General features: G+C 34.4%; 1 pseudogene; it reads left to right on the plus strand.

Moving 5' to 3' along the window:
* The first annotated feature begins 220 nt into the window (after nt 1-220).
* LOC123800974 (stress-induced-phosphoprotein 1 pseudogene) lies at nt 221-9,888 on the plus strand (annotated as a pseudogene).
* Nucleotides 9,889-16,984: the final 7,096 nt, after the last annotated feature.

A 16,984-nucleotide genomic window follows, 5' to 3' on the forward strand; every position in this document is an offset into this window, starting at 1 on the left:
TGTTCTTTAATACATAATAAATTTTATCAATTTTTGTTAAATTATTGGAAGTCATTAGTTTTTCTTTAATCTGTTAATGAAGTGAATTGAATATTTTCTAAAATACATTGAACATTGAATTCTTAGTATCAAATCTTTTTTTTTTCTTCCACTGTGTCTTTGAACAAATTCTGGATAATTTCTTCTTACCTATTTTCCATTTAACCACTGGTTCTCAGCCATGAATTACCTGCAGGTAAGCCTATCAAATGAGATTTTAGCTTTCATTATTTTGTTTTTTACATATAAAAGGGTTTTTTTTTTTCCTCTGAAAGATTTTTTAATAGTTCCTTATCTTCTAAGTATTTTCTTTGTTTGAACTGCTTAATGCTATGACTTCCCTGCAGCCTTTGGAAGTAGGGAGGATGTGGATTTATTACTGGCTCCCTTCTACCCTGTGGATGTAGCCCTTTGTGTCCTAACTTTATGGGGCAGAAAGCACCTTATTAGAATTCTTGCTTGGGCAGACCTGTACCTTGACTTCTATCTCCTCACTTCCAGTCTCCTGCACACAATTCTGTCAAATATAAAGTTGAGGGCCATCAGTTGGACAAATGCTCTCAGAACAAAAGCAATCTCTCCTCAACCTTTGGGGATATGGCTTTTACTTTGATTTTAGACTGGTGTTTATTATATTACTAGCTCTTTGAGGATTTTTTTTTTAATGTAAGCATCTAATCTGCATTTTCAGGTTTTTCAGTTGATGTTAAGGAAAGAATTTTATCAAGATAGCCATTTCTAGCCATATTACTAGAAACAGAAGTCAAATAATTGTATGAAAATAATTACTGAAGGATTGTACAACACAAATTCTATCCAAATAAACCTAATGGTACAAACAATAAATTCCTCTATCAAACTCTGTAAGAATAGGAAAACCAATGAATTGATATCACGTGTGAACTAATTACTATATTCAAAAACACTGTATAAGGTACTTATGGGTGAAAATAGCAAATTTACTTTTTGCTTACATCAAATAGAGTATATATTATTTATTTCTCCACATAATAGAAAAATACTGGGAAGGATTATTGTACATATCTTATGGATCATTGCTTTTCAAAACTAGAGTCTCAAGGTTGTGAGCTTAATTTAATATATCAGAAATGGTTTTTTTAATGAGAATAGTAAATATAGAATGAAACAAATAGAAAATATCAGAATATATTACACGAAGCAAGTATAAGAATTGTATATCATACCTTTGTTTCACCTAGATACAGATGTGTATACCGGGACTTAAGGTAATAGCAGTTCCATCCTCTGGGTCAAAAAAGTTTGATAGTCACTGCAATAGATTGCAGGAAAAGAATGAATAATAAAAAATCCATTCCACAAATCTTGAAAGGAGACAGTTCAATCTCATTTGAAATGCTGGAGCGTGGGGTGCCTGTATGGCTCAGTTGGTTAAGGGCCTGGCTCTTAATTCGGCCCAGGTCATGACCTCGGGGTTCTGGAATCAAGCCCCTCACTGGGCTCCACACTCAACAGGAAGTCTGCTTGAGGATTCTTTCTCTCCTTCTGCCTCTCCCTCCACTCGTGCTTGCTCTCTCGCTCTCTCAAAAATAAATAAATCAATATTTAAAAAAATAAAACTGTGACAAGTAAACTACTCTGCATTTATAATATAACAAACCTATGATAATTTTCTATTATTTAGAAAGTTAAAATAAAATGTAATATACCATGGGGGTGTTAAGTAATCAAGTTGTCAGGATTTAAATTTTACATGTCTCTATTTTCTTTGCCATCTATTTTTACATCTATTTTTACCTTCACTAAGCAAGCAGTGAAAATATTATGAAAAACTTAAACATCCAGATTTATTTTATCAAGGAAAACTAAACCAAATAAAAAGAAAAGAATGGCTTCAGTTTTTGAGAAAAATATAAGACGGATAAGCTCAACAGAATATTTTTGTACTCCTTGAGAATTTCATTTATGCAGCATCATTTCCTCTGTTACTATAATTAGATGAAAATGATTATAATTGATAAGCTCATGTGCTATATTTGGCACTTTCTAGTTTAAAAATTGTCTTAATTTTGATATAAATCAGTTTTAAGAGCATCAGAAACAAAGATGATTGTATTTTCACAGTGATATATATGATATACTATGTGTATTGCACATCAGTAGTCTAAAAAGTGCTAGGGACAGCAATTTTCCATTAAATATAAGTAATGACTTTTACTGATTGTTCTGCATCCATCTAGTGCACTGAACTACATTATATTTGTATAGCATATATAAGCACAGTTTATAATTTGTCAGCAGAAACTCATCTTGCAATTAGTTTGCTATACAGAGCTGACCTCATCAGTATTACCTAGAGAATGCCATCTAACATTGACAGCATTCTCTTAGTTAAAGATAGGAAGCTGTCAGGGTTTCCATTAAATTTATATTCCCAGAGGTTTGTAACTCTGCTTCTAAAAATGCCACAGGCATAAACTTAGCATGCAAGGTGTTAGCAAGGTAGTTTATTTTTAAAGGGAGGCTGTTTGTAAACTGTGAAAATGTCCTTCAAGTTAAAAAAGGCAGCCAGGCAGTCTGAATGTCTGCATAAGAAAGCATCTGTATTAATACCGTCTCTGTGTTCCTAGCAATCCCGCTGATGTTAAAACCAGAGAAGGAGAATAATATGCCGTTGACTGGAAATGTCACAGTGTTCAGTTGGTTATTGTGTCCTCAGCTGTCCATGTATGGGTTCAGTAAGCTATTTTTTTTAATTGTAAGGATATCCTCAAATGAGAATATCAAAGTGATACTGCAAAATCTGAGATGAAATTTACCCTTTAAGAAAAAATGGCATGGCTTCACAGAAACAGAGTGTAGAATGATGACTGCTGGGGATTGTGGTGGGGCAATGGGGAGCTACTGGTCAAAAGGTACAGACTTTCAGTTAGGTATAAGGTAAATAAGTTCTGAAGATCTAATGTTCAGCAAGTTGAGTATAGTTAATAATACTGTATTGTATACCTGAAATTGGTAAATGAGTAGATCATAAATGTTCTCACTTAAAAAAAAGATAACCTTGAAAAAAAGAATGATATGGATTTTAATCTTTTAGTCCTAGATCTAACACTATCATCTAGTGAACATCAAATTAATATAAATATTAATTACTCAAATTGTAAAGCAGGAATAATGATAATGTTTTACCAAAAATACATGTACTGAGTTCTGAAAAACAAGGCATGTGAAATTTACAAACTAGAAAGTGTAATTTTAACATTATGACCTAGGATACTTCACGCAAGGTGCCTAACACAGATTTCTATTGCCCAAGCGGGAAGCAGGTTCAGGGACTGATATTGTTGGAATTCAGTGGTATTGCTTGTGAGGAGTCTTAAGGCATTCTTTTTTGGGGGGGGTTGATCATTTCAAGAAAGAGAGATTTTGTCTGTTGGTGAATGTTTCTATCAGAACCTCTAATGTCCACATTTTTTAACCTTCTAATGATAGAAGTCATGTGGGGCTATCTGGACAAAACAGCTAACAGTCACAAGATTTACTGTCCTAACTGAAATAATAAAAAAAAAATGCACAGGATAATGGTTTTCAGGATAATGGACATCAATCACTAAAGGAGAGTGATTCCATGGAGAATAGAAATAAACAAGGAGTACTAATGACAAAGTTTCCAAGCTGCAATACAGAAAAGGGGAAGGAAAGTAGAGTGCAATAATCTCCCTGAGTAGAAAATATGAAATTAAGAATCTGGAGAAAACAAGGCTGTTATAGTCCACAAAGCAGATTATGGGAAATAAGAGAGCAACATAGACAACCACAGAAATCTGAGATGGTCCTTATTAGCATTGAGAAAAATATTGACCCAAACATTCGTACAATGCAACTACATTGGAGAATCACCCAAAAAGATTATTAGGAACAATATTCAGAGCTCACATGAGACCAAGAAAAGTACCAATCTCCAATAGCCAGGCTAGGATATTTTAAATTCTCACAGCATTAAGTAGAATACCCTTAAGTTTCTTGCCTCTATAGTGAGAACTAAGTTAACTCTGGAATAAAAACTGCTCATATCTATCTAACAAATTTTTAAAAAGCAAAACCTAAAAAGACCAAATTATTTCAAATTAACTTAACTGTGTTACACAATACTACTCAAGAATATTTATGGGGAACAAACAACCCTCAACTAAAATACTAAATATAAAGAGGCAAGGAAATAGTATCTGTAATTTAAAAAAAAGAGAAAGAATCAATCAAGACTGACTCAGAACTTTTACAGATGCTAGAATTAACAGGTGAAGACAATAAAAGTTATTAAAACGTAACTATATTCCACATATGCAAAAACCTAAGTAGATGCATTGAGGGTATAAAAACTTTGCTCTGGAGATGCAAATGCCAACATCTGAGATGCAATTGCTCTGGACAGAAAAAATGGCAGATTAATTATTGCAGAAGAAAATGTTAGCTGAAAATATTGCTTGAGAACATAACAAGGGAGACTTTCTAAAAGTTAAAAAAAGATGTAAAAATCAATAAAATTGAAAAGAGCATAAGTGCAATAAAATCCTTGAAGGAAAGAGGTGAAATTGATAGAGAAATAATATGAGGAAATGTGATTTTTTTCCAAATTTGATGAAAACTATGAACCCACAGATTCAAGAAGTTCAGGGAATCCCAAACACCAACAAAATTCAAACTAAACTGCAGCAAGGTATACCACAGTCAAATTGGATAAAACCAGTGATAAGGAAAAAAAATCTTAAAAACAGCCAAAGAAAGACCTATTGCATACAGAGGAACAAAAGTAAAGAAGAAAGCAGATTTCTTGTCGGAACATTGTAACTGAGCTGATAGCAGAGCAGCATCTTTAAATTATGAAAGGAGGAAATTATATCAACACAGAATTCTACAGACCTTTGTAATATCTTTTAATAATGAAAGCAAAAAATGGCATTTTCAGAAATACAAAAGTTGAAAAAAATCAATCCCTGTCAGGTATGTTCTACAAGAAATGTTAAAGGTATCCTTCAGTCAGAAGGAAAAGTATACTAGGTGTAAACATGGATCCCCAAGAAGGAAAAGGTAGCAAGATAAATGTTAATGATGTGTAGTTGATGAATTCTTGTTTAAAGAAAAATAATACGGTACTCTGGAGTTACTATAGATATGTACATAAGCAATAGCATAAACATAAAAAGGGAAATGGAATATTTTTGAAATATTCTTATGCTATAGATCTGATAACACATTTGCATGTAGGATGTGATAAGTTAAAGATATAGGCTATAAAATATAACATACCATTGAAATAAAAAATTAGTTTAGCTAACAAACCAACAATAGAAAATGATCATAAAAATACTCAATCCAAAAGATAGCAAGAAAAAAGAAAGATAAAGAGAAAAAAAAGCAAGAAAAAAAAGGAACAAAGACTAAAACTAGAAAAAATAGCAAAATGATAGATTTAACCTAACCACATCAATAATAACATTAGATGTTATTGGCCCCAAATCTCCAATAAAACGAAAAGATTATCAGAGTAAATGAAAAAGCAAGAAAAAACTCTGTTACCTTTAACACACACACCTAAGATATAAAGAAAGAAATGGATTAAAAGTAAAAACACAGAAAAGCTATTAACATGCTTTAACTAATATAAAGAAAGCTGGAGTGGCTGTATTATCAGATAAAATACATTGCAGAGCAAATAATGTTACCAGGAGGAAAAGAAATCATTTCATAATGAAAAAGTAATTAAAAACCCGGGGCACCTGGATGGCTCAGTCAATTAAGCATCTGCCTTTGGTTCAAGTCATGATCTCAGGGTCCTGAGATCAAGGGTCCTGGGATCTTGGGGTCCTGGGAGCCCTTAGTTGGGCTCCCTACTCAGTGAAGAGTCTGCTTCTCCCTCTCCCTCTGTGCGACCCCACCCCCGCTTGTGTTCTCTTTCTCTCTCAAATACATAAAATCTTTATAAAAAGTAATTAAAAATCCTAAATGTCTATGTACCCATTAACAGACCTTCCAAACACACGAGGAAAAACTAAAGAGAACTGTATGAAAAATAGACAATTCCACATGTATGGCCACAGATCGCTATAACTTATTTCCAAAATTGGTAAAAAGAGTGGACAGGATATCAGTAAAAATACAGATAACCTGAATAATACTATCAACCAAATTGACCTAAGTGATATTTATTCAACACTCCATACAAAAACAGAAGAATACCCCATTTTTTTGCAAGTGCACATGGAATATTTATCCATATAATAAATATATCCTGGGTCACATGAATCTCAATAACATTAAAAAGATTCTATTTATATATTCTATAAAATATTCTATAAAATATATTCTGTGACCCCATGGGATTAAATTAAAAATCAACATACATATCTTTGAGATATCTCCCATAAATATTTGAAAAAGACAGTAATGCAGTTCTAAATAAGGCATTTTTCAATTTAAAAAATATTTTGAACTGAATGAAAATAATACAATATATCAAAATTTGTTGGCTGTTGTTAAAACACACCTTAGGAGAAATTTATAGCACAAAATGCATAGTAGAAATGCACATAAAGGCATAACGGCTCATATCAATAACATCTATACCTTAGGAAACTAGAAAATAAATTGTAAATGTAGCCTAAAGTAAACAGTAAAATGGAAAGAATAAAAATCAGAGGAGAAATCATAAAATGAAATTTAGAAAAAGAAAAACCCAAAACTTATACCTTTGAGAAGATCAATAACATTGATAAACTTTTAGCTAAATACCAAGGAAAAAGTAGGAATACACAAATTACCAATGCCAGAAATGAAAGATCCGGGGCGCCTGGGTGGCTCAGTCGTTAAGCGTCTGCCTTCGGCTCAGGGCGTGATCCCAGAGTCCTGGGATCGAGCCCCACATCAGGCTCTTCCGCTGGGAGCCTGCTTCTTCCTCTCCCACTCCCCCTGCCTGTGTTCCCTCTCTCCCTGGCTGTCTCTCTCTCTGTTAAATAAATAAATAAAATCTTAAAAAAAAAAAAAAAAAGAAATGAAAGATCCTTACATCCCTACATATTCCACTATCTGAAGAGGATAAAGTAATTATGAAAATGGTGGTGAATTCTTTCAAACTTTAAGAAAAATATTAAATGCCAATTCCACACAGAGTATTTTCAGAAATTTGTAGAATAATAAATATTTTTCAGTTCATTTTAAAAGACCTAAATTACCCTAATACCAATCATAGAAACAGATTAGGAGATAACAAATTACTACTATCTCACATAAATATAAATTTAAGTGAGATAAACTAGTTTAGAAAATTGAATCCAGCAATATAAAAGAAAGTATGTCATGACCAAGTAGGATGTATCCCAAGAGTGAAAAGTTGATTTAGTAATCAAGATCAATGTAATTTAGCATATTATCTAACTAAACATAAAAACCATGTGATAATTTTAAGAGACACAGGAAAAAGCATTTGACAAAATCCAACATCTATTCTTGTTATAAAATATCAACAACATAGAAATACAAAAGAATGCTCTTATCCTAAATAACTGTATCTTTAAAAAAACTCTCAAAGGAATGACTACTTAGTAGTGAAAGTTATTGATCTCTCTCTAAGATCAGGAGGAAAGCAAGGTTTTCTCCTCTCTACACTTTTAGTTAATTTTTTACTGGAAATTTTACCCATGTCAATTAAAAAAAAAAGCCTTATGTCGTCCTGGTTAGGAAGGAAGAAATAAGGGTTACTCATAGACTATCTGAATATCAATGAAGAAATACAATGGACTTTTAAACAAAAAAAGTATAACCAACAAAACCTACAACTATTAAGTTAATTCAGCAAATTAGTAGTATCAATATAGAAAAAATGTTTTCTATATGGTACAAAGGAACAACCTCAAATTGAATTTTTAAACAATAAAGAACAGCAAATAATACGAAATACTTAGTGATAAATATAATGAATGATGTGCTAAACTTGTACACTAAAAAGGACAAAACTTTGCGGAGAGAGATTAAAGAGATCCTAAATGAATAAATTTTGTCATGAGGCTGAAGACTCTATGTTGTTAAGATATCAATTCTACCCCAAAGTGGTCTATAGCTATATAGGAAATCCCAATCAAAATCCTAGCAGGATTCCCAATAAGCATATGAAAAGATGCTCAACATCACTAATCATATGAAAAATGAAATTCAAAACCATAATGAAGGCTGGGAGCCTGGAGCAAACAGAGTCATTCAGTGGGGTTCCAGTGTAGGTTATGGAGCAGGTAAAATGAGCTAAAAGAGAAGGGCAATAAGGCCCTAAGCATGGACAGCATTGTTGACACGCTACAGTGCTACCTGGAGACCATTAAGTTAGATCCCCAGAACCATGTGATCTACAGCAATTGCTCAGTGGCCTACACCAAGAAAGGTAACTATCAGAAGGCTTATAAGGATGGCTGCAAAACCGTTGACTTAAAGCCTGACTGGGGCAAGAGCTATTCACAGAAAGCAGCAGCTCTTGAGTTCTTAAACCAATGTGAAGAAGCCAAGCAAACCTATGAAGAGGGTTTAAAACATGAAGCAAATAATCCTCTGCTCAAAGAGGATTTATAGAATATGGAGGCTGGGTTGGCAGAGTGGAAATTCATGAACGCTTTCAACATGCCCAATCTGTTCCAGAAGTTGGAGAGTCATCCCAGGACAAGGACTCTGCTGGCTGATCATACCTACCCAGAGGTGATAGAGTAACTAGGAAACAATCTGACCTGGGCACGGAACTGCAAGGTCCCCGGACGGTGACTACTCTCAATGTCCTGCTGGGAGTTGATGTGGCAGTATGGATGAGGAGAGGAAGTTGGAACACCTCCCCCACCTTCTCTTCCCAAGAAGGACACCAAGCCAGAACCAATGGAAGAAGATCTTCCACAGAATAAGAAGCAGGCCCCAAAAGGGAAAGAGTTGGGGAAAGGAGCCCACAAGAAGAAAGACTTTGACACATCCTTGAAGCACTACAACAGACCCAGGACCTGGACCCACCAACATGACTTACATGACCAATCAAGCAGCCATGTATTTCGAGAAGGGTGACCACAGTAAGAAGGCCATTGAAGTGGGGCGAGAAAACCAAGAAGACTATGACAGATTGACAAAGCTTATGCTCGATTTAGCAGCTCCTACTTCAAAGAAGAAAAGTACAAGGATGCCATCCATTTCTATAGCAAGTCTTTGGCAGAACACTGAACCCCAGATGTGTTCAAGAAATGCCAATAGGCAGAGAAAATTCTGAAGGAGCAAGAGTGTCTGGCCTATAAACCCTGACCTAGCCTTGGAGGAGAAGGAAAAAGGTAATGAATGTTTTTAGAAAGGAGACTATGCCCAGGCCATGAAGCATTATACAGAACCCATCACACAGAATGCAAAAGATGCCAGATTGTACAGCAATCAAGCTGCCTGCTACACCAAACTCCTGGAATTTCAGCTAGCGCTCAAGGAATGTATCCAGCTAGAGCCGATCTTCATCAAGCGTTACACATGGAAAGCAGCTGCACTGGAAGCGATGCAGGACTGCACAAAAATCACAGATGTCTACCAGAAGGCATTAGATCTGGACTCCAACTATAAGGAGGGGACAGAGGGTTACTAATACTGTATGATGGCCCAGTACAACCACCAGACAGCCCCGAAGACGTGAAGTGACAGGCCATGGCTGACCCTGAGGTGCAGCAAATAATGAATGACCTGGCCATGCAGTTCATCCTGGAACAGATGCAGAAGGACCCCCAGGTGTTCAGTGAACATTTAAAGAATCCTGTAATAGCACAGAAGATCCAGAAGCTGATGGAAGTGGGTGTGATCACAATTCGGTTTTGACTTGGAGCAAGCAGCATGGAATAGAGGGGAGAGCTAGGGAAAGTGAACAATTTCTCTTTCTATATTTATATAGACCTATGTGTAAGATACAGAGACATGTACTCGCATTACTCACACCACAGCTGCCCCGGGGCCTGCCCAGCACACGCATGGTCTCTTCCACTGCACTTGGGTTCCCTGTTCCCTTCCCCGCCCTCACTCGCTGTCTCAGCTACTCTCTCATACTTGGTAATTTTTTATATGGGGCAGTGGGCATGCATGGGGAGGAGAGGCTGTTCTTCCCTGACCTCAGGTCCCAACTTTCTTCACATTGTGAACTCCACGTCGCCATCTGCCTTTCTCCAATAAAACAGGCCAGTCAGGTGTGGTTATTAAAATATATATATATATATATATATATATATATATATATATATATATATATATATATATATATCTCACCTCAAACCCATGAGGATAGTCACTATCAAAAGAACATAAAATAACAAATTTGGTGAGTATGTGAAGAAATTGAAACCCTTATGTGCTGTTGGTAAGAATGTAAAATGGTGCAGCCATTATGGAAAAAAGCTTAGAGATTTCCTCAAAAATTAAAAATAGAATTACCATATGATTCAGCAATCCCACTTCTGGGTTTATTTCCAAAAGAATTTAAAATAGGATCTCAAGGGATATTTGCATACTCATGTTCATTGCAGCATTATTCACAATAGCCAAGTGGTAGAAGCAATTCAAGTGTCCATCAACAGATGAATGGATAAAGAAAATGTGGTATATACACACAGCAGACTATTAGACAACCCTAAGAAAGAAGGAAATCCTGTCACGTGCTACATTGTGGAAAAACATTGAGAATATTATACTAAGTGAAATAAGTTGGCCACAAAAGGACAGCTACTGTATAATGCCATTGATATGAAGTATCTTAAGTTGTCAAAATCATAAAAACAGAGAGAAGCAAGGTGATTGTCAAAGTTTGTGGGGAAGATTTAATGACTGTAGAATTACAGTTTTGCAAAATGAAAAAGGTTTAGATGTCAGCTGTGTAAGAATGTGAGTATATTTAATACTACTGAACTGTAGACTTAAAAAATGGTTAAGATAGTAGATTTAATGCTATGTTTTTGTGTTGTTGTTACCATATACACACTCATAAACACACACACATACACACACACACACACCTAGTAAGATTTCTTGTAGAACTTGATAAGGTTATTACAAAAATTGATATGGAAATTCAAAGAACTTAAAATAATGAAATCAACTTGAAAAAAAGAAGAACAAAGTTAGAGAACTAGAAAGCTACCTGATTTCAAGGTAAACGCTACCTCAAAACTTCACATAAATCTACAGTGATCAAGGCAATATAGTTTTATTACAAAGAGATGAATAGATCTAGGTAACAAAGAATCTGATAAAAGATACAGCTATATATATATGGAAGACTCATTTTTGACAAAGGTACACTTTAGCAGAGATAAGGTAGTTTTGTTTTCAACAAATGGTGCTGAAATAATGGAAAGTCCATTTGCAAAAAAAAAAAAAAAAGCTTTAAAATGTCTCTCACACTTTATAAAACAGTTAATTAAAAATGGAAAGTAGACCTAAATGGACAACCAAAACCTATAGTATTTCTAGAAGAAAATAAGATAGATAAGCTTTGTGAACTTGGGTTCATTAATATTAAAAATGTCTGCTTAACAAAAGTCACTGTTGACAGAATTACAAGGCAATCCACAGACTGGGAGAAAACATTGGCAAAATACATCTGCTAAAGGATTTGCATTGTTAGTATATGAAAAACTCTCAGAATTCAACAATAAGGACATAAGCAACCAAGTAAAAAATGGTCAAAATATTTTAATAGACACATCACCAAAGAAGAAATACAGAGGGCAAATAAGCATTGAAAAGATGGTTAATATGATTAATCATAGGAAAACTAAAATTAAAACCACAAGGAAGTATCACTATCTAGTAGAATAGCTAAAATAAAAACAACTGACCATAGCAAGTGTCTGGAGAGGAGGAAGAACTGGAACTCTCACTCATGACCAGTGAAAATATAAAATGATACAATCAATTCAGGAAACATTTTAGTGGTTTATTATAAAGTTAAATATACACCTACCATGTGAATAGAACATTCTTCTTCTAAGTATTTAAGAGAAAATAAAGCATATAAAGCATATAGCCAGACTTCCAATGAATGTTCATAGTAATTTTGTTTGTGATCGCCCTAAATGGAAAACAGTCCCAATGTCCATCAACAGGTGATTGGAAGAACAAATTGTGGTATATACATATAATAGAACACTACTCAGCTACAAATAGGAATGAACTATTGATACATGCCAATGCATTGTTAGATCTCAAGGAAAAGAAGTCTGACAAAAAATGAAATGCATACTCAGTGATTCTACATATGTAAAATTTTAGAAAATGCAAATAAAGCTCTAATGATGGAGATCTGTGGTTGCCTGGAATGAGGAGTACATATTTGATGGGCAGGAGGGAGAGAATAAATAGGGTCATGAAGGCATATTTTGGGGTGATCGATATGTCCATTACCTGGATTGAAGTGATTGTTTCATGGGAGTATACATATGTCAAAATGTATCGCTAGCTTTAAACATAAAACTGTCAGTTATTTTACCAGCAAAAATGGGTTTACTCAGAAATAGCAGAGAACTGCAACTTGGGACAAGCAAAGTATAGAAAAATCATAGGAAAGTCCAGAGAACAAAGGCAAGAATTGCTCTTTTATAGAGAAAAATGGGTGAGTTGGGAGAGCTGTTATAACTAAAACTCCATTGAAGTAAATTGGGAATTCAGAGAATGGTGGCTATTCATTGGCTTTGTTTTAATATTTCTCTCATTGACTGAACTGTTGCGAGGGGAGGAGGGATCCTTTCTTCCTCCTGCTGGAGTAGTAAAGTAGTAACTAATGTTGCATTGACTTGCAAGAGATGCTTCTTCCTTTTGGGTCAGAGATTGTTGACAATTGGTAACATGTGAGGTCTCCCCCTTCTGGTCTCCCCCACTCCATTTTAGTGATGTTTTCTTTTCTTTTCTTTTCTTTTCTTTTCTTTTCTTTTCTTTTCTTTTCTTTTCTTTTCTTTCTCTTTCTTTCTAAGATTTTTTCTTTATTTGAGGGAGACAGAGATAGCGACAGAGACAGAGATAGTGAGAGAGAGCATGAGGGGAGGAGAGGGAGAACCAGGCTCCCTGCTGAGCATGGAGCCTGATGCAGTGCTTCATCCCAAGACCCTGGGATCATGACCCAAGCTGAAGGCCGACGCTTAACCGACTGAGCCACCAAGGCGCCCCTGATGTGTTCTTTTATTATTTCTCACAGTATCAAATTGTATCCTCTAATTATATGCATTTATTTTTTGTCATTTATACCTCAATAAATAAGCACAGAAATAAAGTAATATAACTCATCCTCTCCATAAAATAAAGTCAATCACTCATGGGAGTAAAATTATAGATGCTAAATCTGGCTGACACTTTGAATTAGTTTTATTGTTGTTTGATTGTTTTTGGTGGTATTTTGTTTTTCCTTTTTCCTTTTCTCAAAGATGAACTGTAATTTGAAGCTTCATCTGTATGCTTCATCTTTGTTTGCTTGCTGTAACCAGATTTAGATATCATTTCTCATTAAATGCCACCAGTGTATATAAAGTTTTGTGCTGTGCGTTATATATGTTTATTAGTTTTCAAAAGACTCAGTGAATATTGTGTGTATGTGTTTCTATGTGAACATTCAATATTATTTTTTAAAGCCAGGTTAAAGGATACAAATAGAGGTAGGAAGGAATATTTGCTAACTATTTGACAAATCCAAATAATTGAAGTTAGTTTTAATTAAAAGCTGAATTACTGAAGACTATATTTTCTGTATTTAAGAAAGGCCTAGTTTGTTTTAATTGTGGTAAAATACCTATAACATAAAATTCATTATTTTAATGATAAAACTGATGATTTTGATAATAACATTTAGTAATAATGGAATGTGTGCCACATTTTCTCTGTTCATTCATCAATGGATATGTGAGTTGTTTCCAGTTCTTTCCTTTTGTAAATAGTGCTGCTATAAATATTGGTATATAAATACCTGTTAGAGTTCTTGCTTTCATTTCTTTTGGTTCTATTCCCAAAAGTAGAATTGTTCATATAGTAATAGCTTCGTATAGTAATTCTATGTTTCATTTTTTGAGGAACCACTATTCTAATTTTCACAGCATCTGCACCATTTACATTCCTACCAGCAATCTACAAGTGTTCCAATTTCTGCACATCCTTGCCAACACTTTTTTTTTCTGAAATTTTTTAATAGCCATCCCAATGGCTGCAAAGTGGTATCTCATTGTGATTTTGATTTGCATTTCTCTAATAATTAGTCATGTTGGGCTTCTTTTCATGTGCCTATTAAACATTTGTATGCTTCTTTGAAGAATTGTCTATTCAAGTTTTTTGCCCATTTTTGAAATGCGTTTTTATTGTTGAGTTTTGGGGGTTCTTTATACATTCTATCCAGTGATTCTATTAATCACTTATCAGATATGTGATTTGCAAACATTTTCCATTCTGTGCTGATTTAACTCTTAGTGATTGGATCACTCTTAGGCTTATTGTAAGCCTGCAAAAGTGCCTTTTTTTTTCTGTCCATTTTTGTCCCCTCTCCTGCAGCCTTTCTGACCTTTATGCTTTTCTTCTTCATGACTGGAATTGTTTTGAATATATAATGGACCAATTTAGTTCAGACTCAAAGGAGAAGTGAGATCTTGCCACTCTTTGCTCACACCAGATCAACAGCAATAACTTTGGACAGTATTCTTACTATAGAAAGAAGGAAGTATAAATGAGTCAAATTTCTCTGTAAAGTTTACAAGGGCCCATGGTTGCCTATTAGAACAATTCCATTCATTTTCTTCGATTGTACTATTTTTCATCATTGTACTATTCTTTCCAAATGCATAAAATTCATGAGCACATTTACTTGCATGCTCTGTTTCATCAAAGCTCTTTTATAACATTCTTAGTATAAAATTTCCTATTGCTTTCAATGATTTCCTTAAGCTGTGCTTCCTCTAAACTTTTTCTCAGCACATATTTGTTGAGCCATTTCTGTGAGCCCAGAATCTTGGAAGATATGGACAATTGAATAGAGCACAAAGTATAGTCTGTATTCTCAAGAAACTGTTGGTCTTAAAGCGATTGGGGTACAATGAAACAGACATGGAATAAAGCAAATAATAATCTTTAAATGCCCACTGTTGAACACAGTATGATGTATGATAAGGAAGGTGAAATTTGGTTGAGGAGAAATCTGTAGTTAAAACCTGACATCATCACTTGTAATATATATGTCTTGGCATGGAGCTTCTCTTGGAACCTTATTTTGTTCATCTGTAAACTCCATTTCTTATTCAGTGATCTTATTGAGTGATTTTATCTAATTTCTTAAAAATTGACTAAATTATATTTTATTAGAAACTTCCACACCTAAACCAAAGTTCCGTACCACTGTGATGAAATCAAGTTAATATTTTTCTGTTTTTATTACATTTTGCAATTTTCATACTTTTTCTTTTTTTTTTTTAAAGATTTTATTTATTCATTTGACAGAGAGAGAGACAGCCAGCGAGAGAGGGAACACAAGCAGGGGGAGTGGGAGAGGAAGAAGCAGACTCCTAGCAGAGTAGCCTGATGTGGGGCTCGATCCCATAACGCCGGGATCACGCCCTGAGCCAAAGGCAGATGCTTAACGACTGAGCCACCCAGGCACCCCTTCATACTTTTTCTTAAAGATTTATTTATTTATTTATTTCTGAGAAAGAAAAATGTTTGGGGGGAGGAGCAAAGGAAGAGGGGAAGAAAACTCACTGCTGAGCACAGAGCCCAAGGAGGGGCTGCTCTGGTGGGGAGACTAGGACCTGAGTCAAAGCCAAGAGTTTAGTCCCTTAACCTATTGAGCCACCCAGGTACTGCAATTTTCATACATTTTTAATCTAGTATTTTAATTTTTTTAGTCTAACACGATATTACTTTTAGGATATTATGTAGAAATCTTGGTGCATTATGAAAGTTGTATTTCTTCCTTTTTTAACAAAAGACAATAAAATGTTGCCAGTTTTACATTAATACTTTTTTCTTTCATCAAGTTGCTTCAGTAAGTTTAAATAATATGACCTTCTGGTTAAATGGCCTTTATCACTGAAAAACAGATATGTAATGTCAGGTATATTATTGGTTATTTAAAACCCAAATAAACACAGGAAGGGTTTCTTTGCCTATCATCTAGATGTTCTTTTTTGAATTTATCATTGCCTATAATGTTAATTTATTTAAAATGTTATGGATCATATAACCTCAGTGAGAAATATTTATTAGTAAGAAATATAAGAATGGTATTGATCCATATTGGGATATCAGGCTTGAAGTCTCTTTTTTTTGAAATCTCTCTGATGGTTATGTCTAAATTACTGTATTATGGGAATATGTCTTATTTGACTAAAGATGTTTCTCCTGTTGAATTGCATTAGCAATTGTTCTTCTAGACATGGCTTTAGAGTAAAGGCATGGAATCAGTCCAGGAAGTTTGACAAATTCTGTTTATTCTCACCAGTAAGAGAGAAATGCATTGTTGAGAGGAAAATTAGAATATGACTCTTACTCCAAATGTTCCGTGGCCAAAGAAAAATGTTTGGGGGAGAAAGTATATTTTATGGCTTTGTGACAGCTGCCTGTTTGTTTGTTGGTTTGTTTTATTTTTTCTGGAATTGAATGAACATTTCCTTGAAAATTTCATTGCTGTTCTGAAAAGTTCTTCGCACAGTATTGCCATTTTCTTGAATTATTCGTTATTTCTGACTGCACATTTTAGCCTATCTACTCAATGTTTACACATTGTGTATTCTATGTATTAACGGAATTGCCCTGTCACTGCAATTGTATTAATGTCGTGTCAGACAATCTTTCCTGGCTGGTCAGTTAATACAGCTCAAAATAATCTTTTGAAATCTGTGAACTTCTTGTTACTCCATAGTTATCTATTTTTAACAATTCATTTGGCTAAGGAATAAAA

This window comes from Ursus americanus, chromosome 10 (assembly GCF_024610735.1).
Source record: "Ursus americanus isolate L20-20 chromosome 10, mUrsAme1.1.p, whole genome shotgun sequence".
In the NCBI taxonomy this organism is placed as follows: Eukaryota; Metazoa; Chordata; class Mammalia; order Carnivora; family Ursidae; genus Ursus; species Ursus americanus.